At 43.8% G+C, this 14390-nt stretch overlaps 1 protein-coding gene across 4 annotated transcripts in view; it reads right to left on the bottom strand.

The window, feature by feature from the left end:
• IL1RAPL2 (interleukin 1 receptor accessory protein like 2) overlaps nt 1-14390 on the bottom strand; it is a 544020-nt gene that overhangs the window by 207880 nt on the left and 321750 nt on the right. The window lies entirely within an intron of this gene.

Genomic DNA, 14390 nt, shown 5'->3' with positions numbered 1-14390 from the left:
TAACATGTGCTTAAGTTTAAGCACTTGCTTAAATCCCATGGACTGCAAAGGGAATTAAGCCCGTGCTTCTATGCTTTGCTGAATGGGAATGGACTGCCGGACTGCGGTCATGAGTAGTCCTTTGTCGCATGAAGCCTAAGTCGGAGCTCATGGACTTCAATTCAGATCTATGAGTAGTCCCACTGACGTCCTGTGAATACAGGAGTAGGACTGAGGATCTGAAGTGCAACGTTCAACTAGCTGACTAAATATTTTCTGCAGTCAGGTAACTATGTAGGATGTAGATGGATATAGAACACAATGTAGACAGAGTGGCCATGAATGAACTCAAACAGGCAGAATCATTTCAATGACACGGATTTGTGCTGGAAATGGCTCTACTTGAGGATCACTTTAGATAAGCTGTTGCCAGCGGGGGAGTGAGGTGGGAGAAAGTTTTGTTTCATGGTCTCTGTGTGTATATAATGTCTTCTGCAGTTTCCACGATATGCTATGCATCCGATGAAGTGAGCTGTAGCTCACGAAAGCTCATGCTCAAATAAACTGGTTAGTCTCTAAGGTGCCACAAGTACTCCTTTTCTTATTCCCCACAATGGACACACACAGATTCCTAGTCCTCAAGCACACGCTCTCTCCTCCCGTCATAAGGCTCTCCATTTTCTTTGCACAAGAGTGCATAGGTTTCTTCCTTCTCTACAGTGGGGACCAAAAAAATATAAAGGGTTTTGTTGCTGAGTTAAAAAAGTAAACCAACAGCAAAACAAACTTTTCAACAAACTGCGCTTAACTTAAACAAAAATTTTGCAGCTGTTACATTTTTTAGAGGCTTTTTAAAGCTTGGGTAACTCAAAAACAGCTTCAGTTTTAAAACTTCCTAATTCGTTTGAACGTAGTCCTGGATCAGGGTCTTTTGCTATGGCACGCTTGAAAGAAAACGCAGTTGTGAAGTGAAGTGATGGTTAAGACATTTGTGACTATTTGATTGCATGATCATTTTCATAGAGGAGTGCATATATTTGTCTTTACCGCGGGACAGACCTGGAGAGCTCTTGCTCTACCACAAATCAAACTTTACTCAGCAGCTAAAATTCGACCACTTTTCACTGAGGCTGAACTGTGTTCTGATGAACACCACTCTTGTTTCGTTTTGCAAACAAAGTTTTCAACTTCTGTATCTGTGCAGCTGTTCACCTGTACAATTTGTGAGCAAGGGGCCTGATTCCCAGCTTTACACGAGAGTAACTCCTTTGACTTCAGGGGAATTCATTCTGATTTACAACAGCATAAGTGCAAGAAGAATTAGGCTCTCCTGATTTAAAACTGTTCAGTTAAAATGCTGATATAGATAAGTGCACCCTGGAATTAATGTAGCTGTGGAACCACTGAGAGCAGGAACAGAAGTAGCATGGATGTTTGCAGCACCATGGTTGAACTAGTTTAATTAGTTTTGATCTTAATGCTTATGAAAGCTCAACAGGGCTTGGCTAAGTCACCATTTGGAGGGGAGACCACCAAGAAGGAAAGGAGCCTGTTTTGCATGCTCGCTTTTGTAGCCCAGATTTTTGCTACTGGCATCAATTATGACAAGAGCAGAATCACCATTAACTCAATAAGTCTGTAAATATCTGTATTCGCTATTGGATTTCTTGCAAATCAGGATAATCATTTTGATGTTTCCTCACTTGGTTACTTTCTATCTTCTGCACTGTCCCCATCAGGCTTTGTCATTTTTATTTATTCTTGGTACTTACACATTAGCTGTTGCTATTGTAGTTACCATTGTATAGGCAAGATGGCACTTTCATTCCAAGTCAGTGGTTTATGAAACTTTCCCTTTGGGGATGAAATTTCTCAGGCTTGATCACAGCCCCGTGTTATTGTTGGAAGGAAATCTGTTCAGCTGCTTTTGAAGGTCAGATACTCAAAAAGAAGAGCAATTTTAGACGCAAAATATACTGAAATATTTTGGGGCCTCCTTCTGATCACACATGGGTTTTACACCAGTGCAATTCTATTTACTTCAATGGAATTGCTCTTGATTTACACTGGTGTAAATGGGATTAGAATCGGGCCCATCTGATCTCAGTTTGGGCCTCTGGGCTCTTCTGTAATACAAGCAACAACTACCTCATGCCTGTGAATACAAATGAATGCCTATAATTTAACCTTAAAGACTACCCAAATAACGAACTCTCTCAGAGACAATCGTAGCAGAGCTATGCACTTCTACTGCTTTGCATTATGTTCACATTCTAGCTGGAGTGATATACGGCACACGCCACAAAACATCAGGGTCCCGTATCTCTGCAGCAATGCATCTGATATGTTGACAAATGAGGGTTGTATGAGAAATTGCAGCCAAATGTTTTCAAGTGATTCAATTGATTCCCTTTCCGCCAGTGATGAGCTGCCAAAATCTGAAGAACCGGTTCCTTCACTCGCTCCAGGTCTTCGGCGGCACTTCAGCGGCACGTCCTTCACTCGCTCTGGGTCTTTGGCGGCACTGAGGGACTCACCGCCGAAGACCCGGAGTGCCGCCAGGTGAGTAAAGAGAGATTCTCAAGGGGAGCCTCCCCAGCCAGGAGCTCAGGCGGGCTGGACAGGACAGTCCTGTGGGCCACATGTGGCCTGAGGGCTGGAGTTCGCCCAACCCTTTAACAATCGGTTCTAAACCAGCTTCTAAACAACCGGTTCGCCCAAACCGGTGCGAACCGGCTCCAGCTCACCACTGCTTTCCGCCTTTCATCAACAAAGAGAAATGGAACTTTATATCTCAAAACCGCTCTGCTATTACAGGACTTATGATAAATACCTTTTGACTATAAAGAATACTTAGCAAGCTAGGTCATTAGAAGATACAAGAAAAGGAATTCATTGTATTGCATTGGAATTATCGTGTATTGCCCTGTGCAATGGAAAAAACCCTGAGATATACGGTAAGCTACATGCCATATCTAACAGGAGCAACTCACTGAAACTTCTTTTACAGCAAGCAGCTAACAGTTAACAATCAAAGGCCAAATCTCTCAGCTGGTGTAAATTATAGTTCTAGTGACTTCAGCTGTTTTCTGCTGCTTTACACGAGCGGAGGCTCTGGTCTGATGTATCTAATTTTCAAACTTCAGAAGTTATAACAGGCTGCCAAGCCATTGTGTGGTCACTTGGATTGCCGCCAATGGTCTTGTTACTGTAGCAGGTGGTAGAAATGGAGCAGAGTCACAAAGGGCAAATAAGAATCCAGACTTTCCCCCAAAAATTAACTTAGCTTGGATTCAGGGTTCTGGTACCTGCACCTGTCACCTGCCTGAGATCTGGATCTGTATTTGCCCATAATTCAGAGGTTTCTAACCTCTGATTCTGAGTTTAGGACCCTGTCTAGTATTTAGTATTAGATTTCAAATGCAGCATTAGTTGCTATCACTTAGGTGCTCTGGTCTGAAACTCAGGCACTGTATTTTTAATTCATTTTCTTTCCCTTCAATACAAATCTAGCCAGCAGTTCTTAGTCAAACACGCTATCGGGGTGAAAGTAAAGAAATATCAATTCTATCAACTCAAACAGAACCAGAGCAAGATGAGTGTACAAAGCAAGAAGAAGGCTATTTAAGTGCTGATCAGACTCCATAAGGTGTCCAAAAGTGAGAATGATAATATTCTGGAAATGCAGTAATTTTCCCAAAATGAGCAGTAGTACATTTTCTTCCCTCCATAGCTCAGGGAGTTCAAACACAGGAATAGCCTATAATATTTAGGTGAAAAAATGTGTGCTGCACAGTAAAGCCTTTATGTATTTATTTTGTTTGTTGTTGCTTAGTTTTTATGATTGATTTTCAGAAATGACATGTTTTAGCAAGACCTTTCCAACTCGCAACCCATCTCTTTCCACAGCTGGATACTTAACATAAAATCATAACAGGCAGGGTTCACACATATATCACACTGAAAACATCAGTGTGAGCCACAGTCAAAGGAAGGGGACATCAGTAAAGGGGAAGGATGGGTCAGGGAAGACAATTTTTTAAAAAAATGTATGGTTTAACATTGAGAACAAAAGTAAATGTCTAGAATGTTTTCTCAAGAAGGTGGAGTCCTCTCTTCTCCGAAGTCTGAGAATGTGCAGCCTTGTCCTGCTTCCAGGACAGATCTTAGCTTGCGTGGAGTTCTATGGGAAGCAAGACAGTAGTTTTCCTTCCTCTCCGGGAAATGGGTTTGTGGTTCCAAGGAATGCATGCACGGGAGAAGCAGGGTTGTGGGTGGTTTCGTGGACAATACAAGGTTAAGGCTACTGCTGCCTGCTGGAGGGTTCAGGTACTGATGTGCTGAAGGGGCTTGCAGAAACCCTTAGTGATAGATCCAACTATTGGCAGAATACAGGAGAATCTCAGCTATCGTTAAAAAAAGTAATTAAAAGTAATTAACATAGGAATTGCCATGCTGTATCACAGCAGTAATCCAACTACTCAAGCATCCTTACTCTGGCAGGGGCCAAGTATTAGATACTTCAAAATAAGGTGCAAGAAACTCTATATTGGACAATTATGGAGAAACCTTCCCAAAGGGGAAGTGTCTTCTCAGGTTGTTAATGGCTGGCAGACACCTTTAAGCATAAGGATTTATATCCCTATTTTAAAAATCCTACCGAACATAACTGTGGGTGCCCTTGTGTACAATCCTGCTAAACTCTTGGTCTGAGTTCCATAGGTTACTTCCGAGCTTTGTAATAAATAGATAGATACTTAGCTCTTCTATACTGCTTTTAGATCTCAAAGCGCTTTAGGAAGGAAGTCAATATCATTTTTACAGATGGGGAAACCGAGGCACAAAAGGGTGTAATGACTTGCCCAAGTTCATCCAGCAGGCCAGTGGCTGAGCCAGAAATAGAACCCAGGGCTTCCAGGCCCAGTGGAGAATTTCCTCTGAAAGGAACTTCCTTTGATCAGTTTTATGGCTGTTGCCTTTCATTTCCATTAAATGTGTGACATCATTTTGCTCCCACCAGAAAGGATAATTAGGAGCAACTGATTCATCTGCTCTATATCAGCCATTATCTGCCTGTCAGACCGTAAGCTCTTTGGGGCACGGAGCACATCTTTCTCTACGTAATGTATGGTGCTGAGCACATTGTGGGCACTTCATATGTAATACCCAGTTGCACCTAAATCAAGACAGCATGGAACAAATGTTTCTTCTTAATATACAGGGTCAAATTTTCCAAAGCAGTTTTTTTTTTTTGAAAAGTGCCCCTTGAAAAATCGTATACATGCCTGTTCAAGCTACAGATTCTATATTTGCTTTTCACTGGGTAATTGAACACAAGTATCAATTTTTACATGCACAATTAACCCATTTGCTACACAGAAAATCCTGTTTGTGTGCAAATATGGGATCACCTGGGCACAGCTGGTTCACATGCAAATTTGGCAGGGGCAGCTTGGTATCTGAATGTGCAAACTTCTCCCATCGGGTCACAGAATTTTCTAGGTTTGGCACAAGAATATATTACATAGCATGCATCATTCTGGCAGACATATTGTATGGTAAGCACACACCATACATATAGCAGTTGTGATGCTGTGTGTTGTCTGCTGAAAACTTTATATGTTTTTGTTAAATCCTGATGGTCGGAAAGTAAACAACACCAATTATATTCAGTTTGATTGACACATACAGAACAATGGGCTGGGGAGAAAAGCATTAGAATAAACAAATGTTATGACAGGCAGGAGGGCATCGAGTTTGCTTCTCTCCCCCGCCCTGATATTTTACGGTGTCTTGAGCTTTTGTCCAGTTCATACTTCTGTTTCCTGTAGAGTTCACAAGTGATGAAGGGCAAGTTATTGTTTTATTGCATAGATGAATCCTTGAGATGAGAAATATGTAACCACACAGTCATGATTCATGGTACAACAACAGAAGCTATAGGCAAAATTCTAATTTGTAACACCTAAAACAGCAGCCATTATAGTCCAAGAACAATTTGATACTTTAGGATTTTCCCCTAGCCTGTATTTATCATGTGGCATGACAAGCTACTAGCCTTTGTCAATGACCTCATTATGGCATCAGGTAGGGATCTGAGCTCGCAAAGGTTCACCTCTCAGTGACATCAGATGTAAACAGTGGGTGAATTATGGATCTTTGTCACCTTGAGTTGAAACCTGAATGTCAGCAGAGCTAGCAAAGAACACCTCATCTTAATGAACAAAGACCTTTTCCCATGCCAAAGAAAAGCTGGTGCAGCAGTGCAATATTTACACTCTGCAAAGTCCTTATTAAATGTGACAGCAGCAGCTGTAACAGCTAGAACACTGGCAGAGCAATGAAAGCCCTTTCGAGGGCTGAAAAAACAGGTACAATTTTAAATATTAAAAAGACAGTGCTGGGCTGATGGGGGACGCAAAATCTGTGGCAGCGAGCCAGAAATTCCTAAGATGCTGAAAGCTGGAGCTATGCTCCTCCTAGGACTTAATGAAGAGGAATAATCTTTTCATTCTTTCCAGCAGACACCATGTACATTAAACTAATACATGTGATTCCTCGCCCAGTCCTCAGAGTTTGATGAATCATATTAATCTCTCTCCCAAGTCATGAGATTCATTTAAGCTGAAACAAACATCCATATTTGCTTATGCAATAAATAATTTAAACATCTTAGCTATGAATTATTGAGCTCCTAGCGTGGAGAGCGTAATTTGAAAACAAAAAGGTATTTCTCTCCCTACTCATATAATAGTCCACTGTGCACAGTTTAGATGGGCCCAGCTTTCCCCAGTCTGCTTTTATGTAACTAACGTAGTGATAACCATCCTGGAGGGAACGACTCTAAAACACTTCTGGGCTTTATTATAATGCTTCAGCCACGTTAGCATAATCTGTAGCAACCTGAATCTTCTTGCATGGAACTCCTCTAACGTTTGAGAAGAAATCCTCTTTGATAACTTGGCCTCAAACAATCCCAAGCAGTGGTGAGCTGGAGCCGGTTCACTGGAACTGGTTGTTAAATTTAGAAGCCCTTTTAGAACCCGTTGTGGACAGCCGGTTCTAAAAGAGCTTCTAAATTTAACAACAGGCCAAAAGTGGCACCTTAGGCACCACCTCCGTGGGTGCTTCGGGGCTGGAGCACCCACGGGGAAAATTTGGTGGCACCCACCGGCAGCTCCCTGCCCTGCACCCGGCCCCAGCTCACCTCCGCTCTGCCTCCTCCCCTGAATGCACCCCCCCCCCCCGTTTCCCACGAATCAGCTGTTCGCGCAGGAAGCCGGGGGCTGAGAAGCAGGCGGCAGCTTCGCGCTCAGGCCCAGGGAGGTGGAGGCAGAGCGGAGGTGAGCTGGGGTGGGGGGAGCGCGAGGAGGGCCACCCGCGCCACAGCAGGTAACCCGGGGGGCGCACAGGGGAAGTGCTCCCCGCCCCAACTCGCCTCCGCCTCCCTGGACCTGAGCGCGAAGCCGCCGCCTGCTTCTCAGCCCTCCCAGGCTTCCCGTGCGAACAGCTGATTCATGGGAAGCCGGGGGGGGGCGGGGGCGGAGAAGCAGAGCGGGGCGGTGTGTTCAGGGGAGGAGGCAGAGCGGAGGTGAGCTGGGGCTGGGCTGGGGGTGGGGGGGCGGAGAAGCAGAGAGGGGCAGTATGTTCTGGGGAGGAGGCAGAGCGGAGGTGAGCTGGGGCTGGGCGGGGGGCGGGGAGCTGCTGGTGGGGGCTCTGCTCCCACCAAACTTTCCCCGGGGGTGCTCCAGGCTTGGAGCACCCATGGAGTCGGTACCTAAGACGCCACTTTTGATGTGATCAGTTAGGGGAGCGGCCGACCCCTGCTCCCCCCCTTACTATGCTCCCCTGCCCCTAGGAGCCAGAAGGACCTGCCGGATGCTTCCCAGGAGCCGCCCCAGGTAAGGACAGCTGGGACTCCCCACCTCACCCCCAGCAGGTCTCTCTGGCTCTTAGGGGCAGGGTGGGGCGGGGCGGGCACCCTCCTGCCCAGTTCTGGGGGAAGTCAGTGGACAGGGGAGCAGGGGGGATGGGGCAGGAATCCCAGGGGCGGGCCATGACCCCCTCGTGGGGTGAGGAGGGAACCAGTTGTTAAGATTTTGGCAGCTCATCACTGATCCCAAGTGTAGTAAGTTCAGTACATGGGTAAACTATGAAACCTTTCTTTGCATAGGCAAGATGAAAGCTGTCAAAGACAGGGTCTAATAGACTGTATCACTGCTGTAGGTCTCGGGAACCACAAGACAAACTCTTGACTTTTCAGGACTGACTTCCCCCCGCCCCGTTTTTTACTTCTCACTCTCTGGCTGCCATCACAGTATTCTTCTTCTGATTGCAGCATTGTCTAAAGCTTCCCTTGCACCTTCTCTGTCAATTGACTGACAAGGTTTTCTAGGTAGAAGTACAGCTGCTTCCCTCCTTCTGGAGACCACAAAAGGGAAATTGTGATTTCCCCTGGGCAGAATTTTGCTTGGGAAAAAAAAGTGGGAGGGAAAAAATTGCAATTTTTTACCCCTTGATGAAACTGAAGAATTCTTAGGAAGACTCACAAAGATCCATTTTCTCACTGACAGCTGGTGTGGTTGTTTCATCCGATTCATGCTGATACTTTCATCAGTAAAATCAGCCAGTCACCAGTATCCTCTCCTGTCTTTTCCAGTCTTTCCTACTACATTCCTCTATTCCCCTCTTCCTTTACCACAAGTCACACTACACTGCAAACTTATTATTAAGTATCATTCATTCTTTTTTCATTGATACCCAAATCTTGGATCCAAAAGGTCTTTGGTCCCCTGCGCACCTACAGAAGTACGTGATTCAAATGACTGCTCACTTGTCTAAATCAGTTCAGAAATTTAGAAATAGTTTATTCTGGCACAGATTGTCATGCAAACACACAAGCCCATATATAGACAACAGAACATTATCGTATAAGCTTGAGCATTCCCTTGAAAACAATGGGCCACGTACTCTACTCTGCTAAAGCCACATAAGCACAGAGGAATATTGGTGGAGGCAGTACAACCTCCGGCTGTTCGCTGCCCCTCCTTTCTAGTTTCAGAGGAGAGGGGGACATGTTGGGGCACACTACAAATGAGGTGGGGCGTAGATTGGACATGGTAAAGTAGAGTTCCTCTGCACTCAGTCTTCCACTGGCATAAATGAGAGCTGCTCTTAGTCAGGTTAAACTCATATCAGGGCCAGACAACTCCGCAAGCCACAACAGGATTGCTAATGAACTATGCGATCTTTCACTTCCGATGAAGTGAGCTGTAGCTCTCGAAAGCTTATGCTCAAATAAATTGGTTAGTTTCTAAGGTGCCACAAGTCCTCCTTTTCTTTTTGCGAATACAAACTAACACGGCTGTTACTCTGAACCTTTCACTTCTAAAGCGGCCCAGTGCTTGCACCTAGCCTGAGACAGAAGCAATCAAAGGCCCTTGACCATCTCACCTGTGTGAAATTAACTGACGATCTTGGTCCAGTTCCTGGTGGATGTGCGGTCACACCACAAAATCCACTATTACAGTCGGCACAGATATTGGCAGTCAGAGCAGAGAATCAGAGTTCATGGAGGCTAAACTGCTCTTCAAGGTCAGAGCTTGGACTTATTGGCAAGATAGTGAGGGAGGAAGCTCTCTCCCCCAGGTTATCTTGCAAAGCAGTCTTGGGGATTGAGACATGTCATCTATTAATTTTACCATCTAATATATTTAAATCCTCTCCTTTGGTTCGCCTCCTCCCTGCACTGTCTAAGACAGAGCACTGTGGCCTTCAGGACTGTCAACTCAAGCATTTTTCAGAGCAATATAATTAAAGTTTTTTTAAAAAACAATCAAAGCAAAAGATGACGAGTTAAACTGCTTACTGTCGTCTTCCCATTATTTGCAACCTAATTTTATTTACTGAAGCAGCCTTGCATTGCAAAAAACAGCCAGCACATGCAATAAACAACTCAGTTCTTGAAGCCAAGTAGCTACCCATATTTTTAATTCTGCAGAAGTTGTATGTACTTAAACTCAAATTTAGTTAACCACTGTTATTTTTTTCTCTCACTTATAAGCAGTTGATCAATATTGTAAAAGATAAAGACTAGTTCAACTTGTTGTAAAACTAAATTAAGAATACATACAGCGGTATTACACGGTATTAATGGGGAAAGACAATACTCAAGACGATGAAACACAAAGCATGTCTTACATATGTCCCTTCAACTTCAAAATTGCAAGGGACAGAGCAAATGTCCGTAAGTTATTAGCTTTGGTAATGTGGTAAATATCATAACAATAACGTTACTGCCTGCAGTAATACCATCATGTGCTGTGATCTTGTCGGATCTCATTTAAGCTAAGCAGGGTCAGGCCAAGAAGGTACTGGATAGGAAACTGGAGGATCACCTATGTGCTGCAATAAATGGTGCTGACAAATCAGTAGGGGGCGCCTTTCCCTCTACACTACATACTTCATACACATTGTCCAGCAGCAGTGCAGTGCTAATGTAGACCAAGCTTAATTTTCAGCACCGTGATATGAAACCATCATCCTGGTACCCTAGACAAATTCTGACTCAAAGTAATTACAGTCCAGCTATTAAAATCTTCCCTGCCATTATAAATGGGTAAGATAAAGTAGGAAATGAAGACTAATACTTTTTTAGCTACGCCAATTACTATTAAACAGGTGCTGTGTTTCACCCAGAAGTGGCTGCAATTCAGTGACAGGAGAAGTGATCCATAGGCATGGTGTCACAGGGTCTGCGCTGGCACTCCCACTTTTGAGCCTGCACCCTGTGTTTAGGCTGGTGTAATAAAGAGTCCCACCATCTTCTTCCGTGGTTTCACCTTTGTGTCTTTATTTACAGTGTTCTTGTGCAGTCCCGATTCCCCCAACAACAATCACACCACAGACCCTTCCCAGAGTCTTCTGGCCCTTGAGGCGCCTTCCAGTAGGTAAGGAGACAGAGAAACAGCCCTCCTGTCCAGTGGCGGATTAATGATTTTGCTGCCCCTAGGCCCTGAAATAATTGCCACACCCCCACCCCCCAGCAGCTCCCAGCTCTCCTGCCACAGCTCACCTCCGCTCTGCCTCCGCCTCCTCCCCTGAGCGCACCGCCGGGTCCTGCTTCTCCCCGCTCCCTGCCAGTGCTTGTGCGTGAAACAGCTTTGCGAAGGACGGGGGAAGAAAGCGGAACGCGGCGCGCTCAGGAGAAGAGGCGGGGCCGGGGCCAGGATTTGGGGAAGGGGACCAATAGGGGCAGGGAGGGGGCGTGGAAGGGGTGGAGTTGGGGCGGGGCTTGGGCGTGAACCGGCACCGGGAGAATCAGCCTCTGGCTGCTATTATAAATTTGCCGCCCCTGCAAATTTGCTGCCCTAGGCCTAGGCCCTGTTGGCCTAGGTGTTAATACGCCATTGCTCCTGTCTCCTCGCAGGCCAGCCCCCTCACTGAGGTTTTCCCAGGGCTTTTATAGCCCTCCCAGTCTTTAGCCCAGCTGTTCCCACTCGGCCCAGCTTGTTGCTCTGAGCTAGCCCTCATTAGGGCTTACAGCTGGGCTCCCTGCTGCATACCCATGTTTCTCTACCTGGCCTTTTGACCAGAGAACCATTTTCAGCCAACATTTTGGCAGGGCTTTAAAGGGGGTTTTACCCCTGCCTTGCCACACATGGGTATACCTATCTATTTCATGATTTACAAAGTACTTTGCAATCCTTCAGGATGAGTTTCACTGTGTGAATATATATATTAATAAGGATCAGCACCCTATCATTTTTTTTAAATTAAGGCAGCCTCTTGTATAAGCATTGACAGTGTCCTGGCTTATTTCAAAGGTCAGCCTTTACCTCACCTTCGTGGGCAACAAAGCCTTTAAACTACCAGTCACTTACTAACCCACCTGCATTATTGAAAGCACAATATACTCAGAGAATGTAGTTGCAGCTGAGCAGGTTCCAAAATAAAAGGCATTTCTCAAAGAGGGAGCTCATGGCTGACATTTACACTACACAGTAAGTGATTAAATGAGGTACAGTAGCTGTGCAACAATGGATAAATGAGGAGCTGAAAACAAGTGTGGAAGCTCTGGCTGTCTAATTACTTGATGCCGACAACAGCAAATAACCAATGCTATGAACTGCAAATCATCTGATTTAAGACTGGATGAAAAAGAAAAAACCTAGTTGATGCTTGAGATGATGCTAGAGAACTAGGGGCCATTGTAGGTCAATAAAAAGTGAAGATATTTGTCATTCTAACTACTTTGCATGTTCATAAGATAGGAAGGCAGTTTGCTATAAAGTAAAGCTCCGGGAGTGCTGACACAATATATAATTCATAGACTGCAGCATATTGCTACATTTCTCATAGACTGTAAAGCTTGTATCTTTACTGTACTTTTATAGGAAATATGGCACAACACTTAATGTTGGTCTTCCAAACTAATTTTTCACTTGAGTAGATGAACAGCTCTCCTTGGTCAACAGTACAGCCATTAATTTGAATCACTTTTGGGGATGGAAAATTAAAGAGCTCTTTTCCTTATAGATTCATCTGTAGTGGTGTCACTTTAGCAGCTAAACAAGTCACAGAGCAACCCTTGATGGGCTTGATAAGGGTCAGATCCTCAGCTGGTACATATCAGTGCAGCTTTATTGAAGTCAATAGAACTATGCTAATTTACACCAGCTGAGGACCTGGCTGGGATTAATTTAAAAAGGAGATATTAACGATAGAAAATGTGATTGGCAGCGTCAATAGCTTAAGGTAAATTGTCATCTGGTTTGTACTTTCCTATCAGCTTTTTGCAGCTGTCACACTCTTACACAGCAGGTTTAGTTTGTTTCTTGCACAGTGTAAAAACTGAGACTTCTGAAAGAGAGTATTGTAAGTTGCTCCTTCCTCGAAATTGGGCCAACTCCAAATAGATTTTTCTGGAGCACATAGCAAGAACTGCAGTTGTAGGGAGTGCTTTATGAAGTGCTATAGACACAAAAGCTATAAAATCAGTATTGACACTGCAGAAATAGAACTTGAGTGTGTACAGAGATAATTATACCTGTGCAATTGTCTCAGAACTTCACACCTATTTAAATAAAGCTACTGCGTATTGATCTGCATAGCTGTATTTGTTTGCAGTAACTGGTACATTACAATGCCTTCACGACTCCTGTGTTTTAACCAAAAATGGTTACCCAGTGTAGCTGAATAGCAATTTTCTACCAATTTACATATGTCAAAATGAGTCTGTAATTTTTAAAAAATGGTGATCCCCCCCGTAGGTTGATTGTGAACTTTTGAATCTGGGCTGTGAGTATTTGATCCATGATATTCAAAGTTGACACTTGTTGAGTCCTGATCCTACACTGAAAACTACATGGAGACAGTGATTTCAGTAACAGGCCTCCCCCATGGTTTTCAATGCATGATTGTGGCTTTAATTAGCTGTGATTGGCCACAAACAGTCACATGGCTAAACATGGGCTGGAATTTTTTCTATTAATTTTTCATTAGAAATATTGATTCACTGAAACAAACTTTTCACAAAATGGTGATCATGAAAAAAGTTTTGAAATTATCAAAATATTTCTTTTCAACCTTTTCAAAATCTGGTTTTCCAGTTCAAAACAACTTTTTGTTTTGAAATTTAAGATTAAAGTGGAAAAAGTTTAAAGAAAAAAAGGTAAAATCGGCAACCAAACATTTAGACTGATCAGAACCAAACTTTTTTTTTCCCCCTCCAGTTTTTCAGTTTATGAAATCTTTTAAGATTTTGACTTTTCATTCTGATTCAGGATCGTAAAAAAATCTGAGCTCTTGAAAATGTCCACAGGACAGGAAAACTGTCCTGGTTTCACACCCAGCTTTACACATGGTACCATCTCTGTGCCCAGAATAGATGAGGGGAGCTTTTAAAATCAGGAGCACCCCTCGAAGAAGCCTTGGGTCTGCAAATCTCTCTGGGAAAGACAGCAGCATTATGGAATTGCCTTCCCCATGCTGGGTTTATACTGGACTTGGTTGAAACATGATGCCTAAAATAATTAAGGTGAGGTTTATTGGCTGGGTGGGAAGAGTCCAGCTGTCCCCTTTTGACGCTTGGCTAGGTAAGTTGAAGTTCATGGCTAGGGCTTCTGGCAAAAATCCAGAAACACTTGTAAGAAATGGAAAATGAATATTAAAAAGATAATTTACAAAAGAAACCTCAACAAGTATTAATTCAATCAACTTCAATATGTCACAGGAAAGCTTTAATTTTTGGCACTTCCTATATGTTGCTCTAAATAGGCTGTCATTTCTATTACGGCTTGAGAACACAGCTGTGGAATTCATTCCGTAGTCCTTTAGTGCCGTATGTGTCAGCACTCGACCTACTTCTGGCTCTGTTTATTGTCATAAAGAGGAAGATTTCCTTTAGAAAA

The sequence above is a fragment of the Chelonia mydas genome, chromosome 9 (assembly GCF_015237465.2).
Source record: "Chelonia mydas isolate rCheMyd1 chromosome 9, rCheMyd1.pri.v2, whole genome shotgun sequence".
NCBI lineage: Eukaryota > Metazoa > Chordata > Testudines > Cheloniidae > Chelonia > Chelonia mydas.
This window is presented reverse-complemented; position numbering and strand designations above follow the sequence as displayed.